Genomic DNA, 12,177 nt, shown 5'->3' with positions numbered 1-12,177 from the left:
TTCAGCAGATCATAGATGTACCATTAATCATTGTCTCCTATGGAATATTGAGTAGATCAGACTAGAGTTTTCAGCTAGAAATATCTGCACTAAAGCCAGCAGTCTCATAATGTACAGTACACCTTTCTGTGCTATGCCTCAGCACAATTATTTCTACAATGTTAGGGGTTTGTTTTGGCAGCAGCTTTTCCTGGCAGAACAGTTGACTGTGAGGCTTCTAAAGGGTGTGCCTACCTCAGATGTGTCATATTGTTGTACGTACTGTAAGTTCTTTGTTATCTTTATGATAAATTTTGTTAGACACAGTTTCACCCTACTTTGGGGGAAAAATCAGACAAAAAGGCAGCATTGGTGCTTGTTTACTTGTAAGTGACTCAAATTATTGGTGAATAGCTTTGACTTTTCACTGGTTGATAATTCCTGACATAACAGCGGTTTTCTGTTGGAAGAATGGAGAAAACTTAAATCAAAGGGTAAGCCTTAATCATGTATAGAATTTGTCGTTTGTGATTTGTATGTAGGTTGAAGTTTTGATTATATCCCAGACAAAATAGTAAGCCTTAATCATGTATAGAATTTGTCGTTTGTGATTTGTATGTAGGTTGAAGTTTTGATTATATCCCAGACAAAATAGTTTAGAAGAAATAAATTAGAAATAAAATTTAATTTTGTGTGCTTACTGTAGGTCCTTCATGATATTTAGCCGCTGTTCACATTCAAATGCTGGAGTACAAGCTCTAATAATTTGTTTATTAGTGCTGGAGCACAGATTGTGTTGATTTAGCTCAAAGAAGAACAAAAAGATTAATTTCCTTACCTACATTGACAGATTAAAGGACATGCAGTTCTTCGTCCTTGAGTGAAAAAGGCTAACCTCATAAAATCATTTAACATCTACAGCGTCTTGACCATGTCTATTCAGAGTACATTTTCAGGGTAAATAAGTTAAATAAATGGACACAAGTGGAATAAAGAATGGGCTTGAACAAGCTACTTGGATACATGTTTCTGAAGATGTTTACCAGGCAATCTTCAATAGACTGTCTGAGGTCCTTGTATAACTACAAAACAAGCAAGACCAGCTAAATGAGTATTGTATGTCATTTTTATTTTCAGTAGTCTGAATTTGCAATTTGAGTTAACTGATATTTAGCTTTATACGGTACATGATGTTCTGCACTGACCAGTTTTGGCCAATTTTTTTGTCTTGGATCACTACCTTCACATTGGCAACGAACTTAATCTGTGTTCCACTAATTAGATAATTTCCAGGTCACAGGACAGATCTGGTAGAACTGAATCTTCCTTGAAAAGCATAAGAGCTATAGAAAGAGAAGCCGATCAGAAGGTTGCGTTTCATCTGGAAAAGAAAAAAAAACTGGTGGAAATGAGTGCATAAACAGGATACGATGATAGCTCGTTCATGCTTTGTGTGCTCGAATGTTTGACTTCCTTTCTTTAGAGTGAATTTGGTCCAGATGTATTTGAAGAGGAATAAAGCTTCCTGTGGCATTAGAAAATGGTGTAATATTGGATTTTGCAATCTTTTTATCTTGAAGTAACAGTGCTGAAGTATGATCACATTGCAGGCATAAGAGAGGCACAAACATTAGACTAATTTTAGTACATTATATATACTTTAAACAGGCTTAGAAAACAAAATTGTAGAACAACAATTTTTCATTGAGAAATGATCATTAAAAAATGCCTACAGGGCTTTTTTTGTTTTTCATGTCTTTGTATATCCATCATGAGACTGAACTAAATTTCAGTGCACATCATTTAATGCACAGTAGTATTCTGTTTAAAATCCTTTAATTTTTGCTCAGTTGTTTGGTTCTACTCTGATTGAGGAGTAAGAAAAACAGTGGTACCAGGGTCGAAGTCAACAGGGTAAGCAGAAGGTAAATCTTTCTGATCAGAAATGAATCTGTGAAGGAGCTTTGAAATGGTCAGTATCCAAGAGATTTCAGGGAAATCCTTCTGGATTGCTTTGAAAAGGCTGCTTTTATGCCATGTTTTGAAGTCTGATCTTTTGAGGGGCTTGCGTGCATTTTGTGTATGCCTTTTGAAACAAAATCCTTGTCTCTACATTTTTTAGATACTTTTTTGAAAAAAAAATATAAAATAGAACTCATCCATTCTGATTTGTTGCCCGAGGTGTGGGGTTTTGGTTTAGCTAAGGTCTGCCTATTTTTTGGTGGGTGTGGGGTGGGGGTTATGTGGCTTAGAGCTGGCTGCTGTGTTTCTTAATTGTCATCGCTTTATTGCTCCGTCAAGGCTTTTTAACATCCCCTCCAGAGCTTCTCTTCGAGAGACTGGATACTGCTGATGGGACAGGAACTCTGGCTCCTGTGTCTGAGCTGTGTTGGCATGCTTGGCTGGCTGGTTGTTTGCACTCATTCGCGGCAGAAGCTCAATGCTGATAAATAACATGCGATTCCACAAGACGATAATGAGTTTGGATGTGTTTTTCACTTCTTTTCTTTTCTGTGCTTGCCTTCTTTATTAAAAGGAAAAAATGTTTTTTTTTAAGTAATGAAGTTCTAAGGGATACTATACCTGTATTATTTTTTTTCCATTATCATTTATCCATTCATATAATTTTCTGTAAAGTTTTCCTCTAGCCCTTTTCACTGAATCCTCATCTCTCCCTACTCATCCAACTTCCAAACTTTAATTTTCTGACATGGTGGCCCTCTGCTCCAAAACAAAAAAAATGTTTAATTGAAGGAATTCTTGCAGAATCAGATATAAGAAGTGGGTTCTAGATAAATGTCTGGCATGTTCAGGTGATTATGAAGTAAAATTACCCACTTCATACATGAGATGTTTATTTTGCCAATCGAGTTGAAGTGCTTCATGATTAAAAAAAGGGACAGAAAAAAATAACTGTAGTGTGGTACAGACTTACTTGATTTGCTGCTATACAGGAGCTGTACAAGAGACAGATTCTGGTACATGGTTGGTCATTTGCTATATAGTACTGTATCTGTCTGGATTAAAGCTGCACTGAAATGCAGGAGTAAGTGGTGGGCCAGTGCTAATTTCATACCCCACAGTTGTGGTTTTGCTTTTAGGATGATGCCTTCCCATAAACTGTTTCTCTAGACTCCAAAATGTTTGGAAGGAAGTGGTCATTTAGAAAAAATGCTAATATGTTTTTTTTAAATTGCCTTTATTAAGGAGTTATAAAAGCTGTTTAAGTCCAAGCTGACTGTGGATTGTCTGATTAAAGTAATAGAGCAGTATTACTGATTAAAGTTGTAGAGCAGTATGGAAAACCCTAGTCTTTTATCTTAGTATTAAAACCATAGGATGCTACCAATCTTTTTGAATGTGTCCAGTGAGTTATTTGCTGAAATCTCTTGTTGAATACAGTGGTCAAGGATGTATAAGGTATACTGAAGCAGAGTGGAATCAAGGTAAAGCATGTTACAATCTGAGACACCTGATGAATTAAAATACAGACAAGTAGGGGAAGGCCTGGCGGGGGAGCCAGAGCCTTTCTTGGCAAGCAATACCATTCACCACTGACTGTGTTTGGCCAGTCAGGGGATGTGGTATCTTGTGCTCTTCATTAAAAATACATTTGCCCTTTTCCAGCAGCTAAGTGGTGCACCAGTTGGTTGGTCTTGGTGGTGGTGAGTTTAGGGTAATGACAGTGTCTTCTGTTAAAGGCAAACAGTGGAAAAAGTCCCAACACAGGCCTGGTAACTGGTGTCATACATAACAATTACGTTTTGCATCTTATCAGAGCAACCCTACACAATTTCCAGTTAGGAAGTGCCTGTACAGATTAGAGAATGCTCTTCCCACCGGTAACACTTAGTGAGAATTTGTGCACGTTATAAAGCAGGGATACACTGGGGTGGGCTTGTGAGCAGGATTGTAGGAACGTGTCGCACAACTATATAGTTCTGTAGTCATATTATAATGTCTGCTTAAATAAACATAAGCCTAATGTGGTATTTTAAGTCACAAAATAGTGATTTCATAAGTTTGGGTTTGTCCGTACAGTAACTGAGCTAACCAGAACAAAAAGCAAATCATTGCTCTTTCACAAGTGCATTTTTCATTTAGCATATGAAACTTCTTTGTTGATGGTATCTGTTTTATCTGTACTGCACCACTTGACATAACGCAGTCTCTTTAAGAAATGAAGGAACAGATAACATCCTCATGGAATCTATTAACTTGCATGCTTGTTTGTGTTTTTGGGGGGGTCGGTTTGGTAACAGCTCTCACAGCAGTCCTGTTTGTTATGGTTACCAATTAAATCATCTGAATATACTGTATGCTGCAGTGCTGTTAAGATGTGATTATACCAGGCCCCTTGGTTTCAAGTTTGCTTTCACAAACAGGCATGAGAAAATACACAAAACATCAGACGTAGGGGGTTTTCAAATCAAATCATGTTAAAATGTAAGTGTACTGTTGAATTAAAAGAAAACACTTAATTAACTGAGTCAAGTCACCCTGTTTCCCAGCATTTCAGTAGAAACCCCTCACTCAAACCAGTTGAAATCGCCATGTTTTCAGTTACATAAACTCTGTTGTTGCCAAAAATGGTTCTTTGATATTTGTGAGATTACAAAAAAATCTTGTAAGGGGAAGGGTTGTAGCGATAAACCAGAGAATTCCAATTCTAATATTGTATACATTGCATTTCTCTTCTCATTAATCTCTGAATGCAGTTCATCAGATATCTCTGTCAGCATTTGGTTCGTTATGGCTTGGGTAAAATGGTTTTCACTGCCATTTGAAGTATAGCTTAGGCTTTTAAAAGTGAGTTCATGTTTCAGTAGAAGCAGTGAGATATGCAAGAAAGAGAATGCAGACTTGCCTGGACGCTTGCCTTTTAATGCCTGTGCAAGTGCCAAAGTAGAATTACCATCTCAGTCAATACCTTTTTGTTATGAAGTTGCAGGGAAATTATATTTTGGGAAATGACAGATACATAGCCAAGAACACTGAAGAACTGCAGGAATGAATGCTGTAGTACTTAATTAAAAGTCCTTTGCTGGCTTTTGGAAGACATGCAGATTTTGGGTTGAGTTAGGTTGAGAAGCTCCAAACTGTCACATCACACACTGTGGAAGAAATACATTAAACTCATCTGGATTACATGCAAGTGGTATCTCATGACTAGGCACCTTTCAGCAACATGAATGAATGGCTTGTCTGTTACAGTGATCGGCAGAGTGGAATCCAACAAAACTTCACTTCACGTCAAATACAACATAAAACAAATGAATGACTTTCCCTTTCCTTGAGTACACCTTGGGTGTTGTTAATGTGAGAAATGCATTTTATTAAGTAACATTTTTTGACCAACAGAAAAAACTTCTATCTTTTTAGAAAAAATTGGAAATGATTGCTGAACACCTTAACACTTTTGTTGGCGTAATGTTAATAAATGGTCAAGCTGGTCAGAAATGTGTATTGATCATTTAATTCATACTAAATTGTTGATCAAACCATGGCAGATATCTTGTGAATTTCACCTCTAAATGTGAATTGTATGAAATTAAAAGCAGAATAATTAATTTCAATGTCATAATAAAGGGGAAACCTTAGCCTGTTTGACATTTAAGTGTTTTCTAAATGTCCCTGCACAAAGCCCTAGCTATGCATCAAATTCTTTAAGTGTTAATCTGAAATTATTGATAACTTTTCTTAAACCATGACATTGGCTTAAATGTGTTAAGCTGGTTTATACAACCCTTGCAAAATCAATAAGAAAGACTTAAGATGTTTATTTTAAAAGAAATTGTTTTCTCACAAGAAGTAGTGTCAGTGGCTTTAAATTCATCATCTTTCATAAGTGACTCTTCTGTTTTTAGTTTTGTCATTTAAATATTATTCTGTTGAGTGAAAAAGTATTTTCTTTCAGTAATTTGTCATCTGGGATTGTGCTAAAATGAAGAGGAAGGCATTGTTCACCCTGTGGTGAGTCATTGTAGCTGTGACTGCACTGATAACTGTAAGTTTGACTGCATCCTAAAGCAAATCTTTCATAATCCTTACAGCATAAGTTGTTGATTTTTTTACACTTTGCAAAGAACAGTTTTTGAAAACCACAGATTCAATTCTTGGTTAATACTCTTGGTATTGTAGCAATGCTGCATCATCATGCTGCTGGTCATTAAATGGTTGTAAAAACTTTTCTTTTGCAATTACTCTTTCTACTAAAGTGCATAAACACTGCTTTTGAGCAGTGAATGGCTATCTGTCAGCAGAGAAAGTAAACACAATGATAGCAGCAAGATATACGGTATCTGGTACTTGCAAGGTGTTCACAGAAGTCTGTTCTTCTGAAGTCAGACCTTCAGTAACTAGTGATGTTTGGTATTATGTATTAGAGATTGCTGTATTATCCTTGTGTTCAGGTTTAACTGGCTTGGACATGAACCTGAATAGAATTTGAAAATGGACATGAATGTTGGATGGTGGGACTAATGCTGGGGGCCCCTGTTATGCTGTGCATACTACACGTATATATGCACTTTTGCTGTATGGTGAGACATGTAACTAGAAAACAATATTTAAAAGCATTCTTTGTCTATAGTGTAGATCATGCTTAATTATTTCTTGTTTCCCTCTTTTGGGCTTCATGTCATTAGTGTTCTGTAATTCCTGTTCACCAGTTTTTAAGCACCCTGTTTTTTACTTTAATGTCTCTTGGAGACATTCACTTCTTAATTCAGGATTTTAATTTTTTTTTGACAAGCATCGCCACTGCATAGTCTGAATTTTTGGGAATTATTCTAATGAAAAGTCAGAAGCAGCGACAACAGATCTTTGAGCATTGACTTCAGTTGAGCAACTGAAAATGCTGATTTAAGAATAGATTTAGAAGTCTGATTTGCCTGTCCCCCATTGAAATGTCAATGGAACATCACTCAAGTAAACCCAAGTGGAGAGAATACGTCATATAGGTATTTACTGTAACAGTGTTGCAGCTGTTGTGATTGTAATTGTTAGACACTGTTGAGTGGTATCAGCAACAATTTCCATTTAATGGAATCTGCTTTAAAGATGCAGCTTCTGACATTAAACCTATTATGGTAAATAACCGCACAGCATGATGGTATGTTTTGGATATAATGCATAAACTGTAGATTGTTGATAATGCTAAGAGGCCAGCCATTTCTCCCTAAACAACATAGCAGATGAAGAGGCATTCAGTGTGCAGAAAAGATAGAATCACTCTTAAAAGTACCCCTCTCAGAAGAACTGTGAGTGTTGTATTATTTCTGGAAATGTATTTCAGTTTTTATACTGTCAAATCAAAGAAAATACAGACTATTTGCTTATATAGTTGGTAGGCTTCTGCATACATCATAATTCATGAATTACCTTGAATGTTTTTTTTAACTTGCTGCTTGATTCTTGTTTAGTTTATAGCCTAATGGTTCTAGAAGACATTCATTATCATTAAATTTCTGTTTTGTGTTTTCAGGACTTCTTTTTGTCAAGCTTAGCTGATGTAAACTCCTTCTGACAATGCTTTGTAAAAGTTTTCCAAGTCATACAGACAGACATTTTAGAGAAATACTGGTAAACACTTGAAAAAAGACAATCTTAAAGTCTGGTTTGTAAAGTGGAGGCAACGTGTTAAAGCAGGCTTATGTTTGGAGGTCAGGTATATATAATTTTACCCATTTCCAAATAGACATGATTCAGAAAGCTTTACTTTATTGTTCTTGCACAGGCAGTCAAATGCCACTTTATCTTGCTTGCTTTTCATCAAAATGTACTCTGCTACACATCCCATACCTTCTATACTGCCTCAGCTTTCCGAAACTGTTAGCATGAACTATAATCTGTTCACAGTGGTAAGAACTCCTGAACAATTCAACAAAGAATATTAAACCAGCTTGAAAAATAAATGGTGTTTAACATTGCCTTGTACACCTCTACTTGCCTGGTGGTATTTTATAATATATATTTGAAAATAATTAATTACTCAACTGCCTTAGGCAGATGCCAGTATTGTTAGCAGCCCAAGTCAAACCGTATTTGTGTATTGAAAGTCTACACACTTTAATTGTGAGATTGTTCATATTGTGTACGGGGGTGTAGTGTGGTCATTGACTGGGTGTGCATTCCTGAGGATTTCAGACATGCTCCTTTTAAGCTGACAGATGGCGTTAAAAATAACTGGCTGTTCACTAGATTCACTATGTTCACTGTTCATTAGATAAACTGTTTTTTCATTTAATTTGTCAATTTCCATGGTGTTTATAGTGGAATTCCTGTACCAGATGAAAAATTATCATCACCTGAAAATCTGAATCTTGACATGTTGATTTGTATTTGTATTGTCTGTTGTTTTAAATGTCCATTGTTTTACATGTGGATAACTATGCTGTGATATGTTTGTAGCAGAGCATTGAACAGATTGAACAGATGTATTAACCCATAAACTGTTGGATATTTGGTGCTGTAAGAAACGGGTGATAAACATTCATGTGGTTAGAAAATGTACATGTTAGTAAAGTCTTGATCCATATAATGTCATTGCATGAATAAATGGAAGCTACAGTTTCTTGTAAGTGGGATTTCAAGATGATTTTCAGTTAGGCCTAATGTTGGTGAAATCATTCTACAAATTACCATGTACTATGATACTGTTAATTTTACAGTGGGCATTTTTCACATCCTAATTAAGGAGGTTTTGTATGGCACAAGAAAATAACCTTTTTTTTTCTTTGTGTTGTCAGATGTTTCCAAAACAAAGGTATGGGGTTACTTTTCAAGATTTTTGACTATTTTCGTCCTTTGTATTGTAGTGTTTCCTCACATGCATAATTTGGATTTATCTGGTCTCTGCAATGCATTTCACTCCTGGTTTGTGCCAGGCCTTCTTTGGTTGTGAGCATTATCAGGTGTAGAATTGGCAACAACATCACATGACATGTAAGTGCTGCTTGTGTTTCAGCTCTAAGTAACCTTCACAGGACTTACTGGCAGACGTAACCTGTTTAGCAGCTGCTCTTCCTGGCGAGGGTGATTGTGTGCTGGGCACTTACCTACATGATTGTAGCCTGACTCGCAAGCAGGGGTCTGCCAATACTTCGCTTTGTCGTCCGATAGCTAGCGTTTTGTCACCAGCTGAAGTTTGGTAGTTTGGCAATTAAAATTCCCTCTTGGTTAACGTATTGATTTCTGCTTCTTCAAGGCAGTTTGCCTTTTTAGTGTAAAATGCAGGCCACCGTATAAGAAATAAAAAGGTATTCTGGTAGTTCCTTCATATCGAGGGAAGCTCTGTGGAATTTAGAAAGGCTGCTTTGTGATTATCAAGAATGAAATGTCACTCTGAGTGAACTTGCTTTGACGAGTCTGAAAAGTATCAGCTATGGTTCAGAAACAGACCGTCAAGGGGGCCCTGAGAAACAATTTTACAGATTTGTAACATTGAAAAATGTGTTATGCAAAAACTTGATGGGCCCTTTAACCTGTAGTTTTGATTGAGATTTTAATCATTACAAACAGATGTTTAGAACAGTTATTTATATATTAAAATTTAGATTTGCCAATTATTTTTTGGTGTACCCAGCCGATGTGGAATACGCAATTCTGTGGTTCATAGGTCTCGGCTTGCTGCTATGAACACCATGTCCGCACACAGGGAAGAATGTGTCAGTGTAGGCAGACTGTTCTGTGTCACCTGCCTTCAAGCCATCCATTCATCCATTTTCTAACTGCTTCATCCAATACAGGGTTGCGGGGTTGTAGGAGCCTATCCCGGTACTCGTACACTCACTACGGCCAGTTTTCACAGAAGCCATTTTACCTACCATTATGTCTTTGGGCTGTGGGAATAAACTGGAGCACCCGGAGGAAACCTAACTGAACACGGGGAGAACATAAAAACTCCATGTGGATGGCACCCCAGGAATCGAACCCAGGGCCCCAACACAGCAGGGCAGCAATGCTAGCCACTGTACCTACAAGCCACTTGTCTTTTCATGAGTCACAGGCACTGCAGCACTGTTTGGAAAGAGGTGTATCCCTCACTGACAGCACAGCATGCCTGCAATGCCAGAGAGGCCGAAGGGGCCAAGGGGCCACTGTGTCATTGAGAGCTTGGCCTAAAGATCGTTGACTAACTACCTAGCTACTTCCAGCACTATCCTTGGAGGTGCTCCCCCATTTGTGCATTGTCACTTGAGCAATCTTGGTCGCAGCTGGATAGAGACATGACGCAGGCTCGAACCTGGAATCACAGAACTGCTGCAATGGTAGAGCCTTTGACTTATGTATTTGGCACTTTGCATGACTTTTTCAAAAAAGTAACTATGACTATGAACTATGAAATTAAGAAGAGTATAATGGCTAGCTTAACTTACACTATGAGATTATTTTTTGGCGTGTCCCCCTTTTGAAAATATTTTTTAAAATTAATTTTATTTGTAAATAGAAGACGAAACTAGGGAGAAACAAATCCTTTTTTGTGCAGTGGCATACATTAGTTGAGAAAAGTTCATCGTGTGGGTCAGCGTGTATCAGAAAAATGGCTTGTTTAGTAACATTACTGTGTAGTACACGGAGAATATTGCACTCACAAAATCGCAAAACACCCATGTTACTTGTCCTTCTGGAAACAGACATCAATGATGTAATAAGTAGCACCTTTCCTGTACAAAATACTGACAGCCAATGATAAGAATGCCTCAAGTGCTCAGCTGAACAGACAAAGAGTTAAGATTGCATGACAAACATGTCTGTCGTAATACAGACACTAATTTTAGCTACATTTTGTTCCCCCAAAGACATGTAGTCTCTCTAAAGCTCTTGATAGGTTTATGACTGACAAAGCACAGTTGTTAGTCAGTTTTTGAAAGGACTGACAGAATCGGACTAATGATTACAGTTATGCAACAATTTAGGCACAAACTGGAGCCCTGTCCTTATTAGTTTGTAATTAAAGAGTCTGTCCCTTGAATGCTTTCCCAACTACGTGTCACTATTCTGCATCCTGATTTCAACACGACTCTTACAACAGACTGGCTTTTTCAAGGACGGAAAAAATGTTGTTTTTTTTCCAGTAACCAGAATTCCCCATTCTTCTCCCCCTTTATATCCCAGTTTGTAATTGCCATTGCATTTAGCTGGTTTCTGTGCCTCTGAAGCCCTGGCCTCAACCAATAGAACCACAGGCACACGAAGGCCTCAGCCACAGACTTGCCCTACCCAGTTACCACTGCTCACGTAGGATAAATTTTGGTTTTAGATGTGGCCACTTCCACATGCATGAATCAGCTTATATTTGATGTAAGACATAAGCTGGAGACCACAGAATGTGTTGCTTCATGTGATGCAATGTGCATGTTTTCTGTATAGGTCATAGTTTAGCTTCATTGCTTTTCAGCATTGTGTACTGTATGTGCTGTATTCAAGCCTTGAAGTGGAATTCAGGTGCACATTTGAGAACAACTTGGATCCAGAATCGAAAGCAGTGGTCAGAGACTAGTATACCATAATACGATATCCATAGTGCAAAAAGCCATACACCCCTTGCTGTTGTGTGATTTGCATGTTGATTGATGTTAAGATGTTAAATTTGCAGATGCACATCGAGTTTGGGTGGAGGCTTACAAAAGTGACTCAACTCAGTTTTTGGGGAAGGCAGTTCAAATTTTTATTGAGTCTGTTTGTCTTCTAGGATAAATAATAATACAAGCCATGCAATTCAAATGGTGAATATCAGGAGACATGAATGAAGGTCCGGACAAGTTATTGAATTGATGGCCTATATGGAAATCTTTTTTTTTTATGCAGAAGCTGTAAGTGAAAGGGATCTTTGTTTTAATAACATTATTCTGGGCAGCAAAAAAACCTGATTGATGTTAGGTTTGACATGATCTGTCTTCAGGGTTGTAATAGCGAAACTGTAGTATGTTACTGTTCCCATCAAGATTTCATAAAAGGGTATGAGTAATATGATCATTACCTTTACCAGAGCTGCACGCTGCTAAAGATTGCTTTTGATATTTAACAGCTGAAGACAAGTTTCCACACATCCCTTCATATGTAGGTAAAATAAAAGCTTGGCATTAACTGCCAGCATCATAACGTTTTTGAGTTCATGCTGTGTGGTAAAATGTTTTAATAGGCAAGTATTTAATTGACCATTTCAGGTAGGTACTGTATATGAAATATTCAAAT

General features: G+C 37.4%; 1 protein-coding gene across 2 annotated transcripts in view; it reads left to right on the top strand.

The window, feature by feature from the left end:
• The window catches only part of add3a (adducin 3 (gamma) a), a 122,745-nt gene that overhangs the window by 23,147 nt on the left and 87,421 nt on the right, over positions 1–12,177 (top strand). The window lies entirely within an intron of this gene.

This window comes from Atractosteus spatula, chromosome 5 (assembly GCF_055471065.1).
Source record: "Atractosteus spatula isolate fAtrSpa1 chromosome 5, fAtrSpa1.hap1, whole genome shotgun sequence".
NCBI lineage: Eukaryota > Metazoa > Chordata > Actinopteri > Semionotiformes > Lepisosteidae > Atractosteus > Atractosteus spatula.
This window is presented reverse-complemented; position numbering and strand designations above follow the sequence as displayed.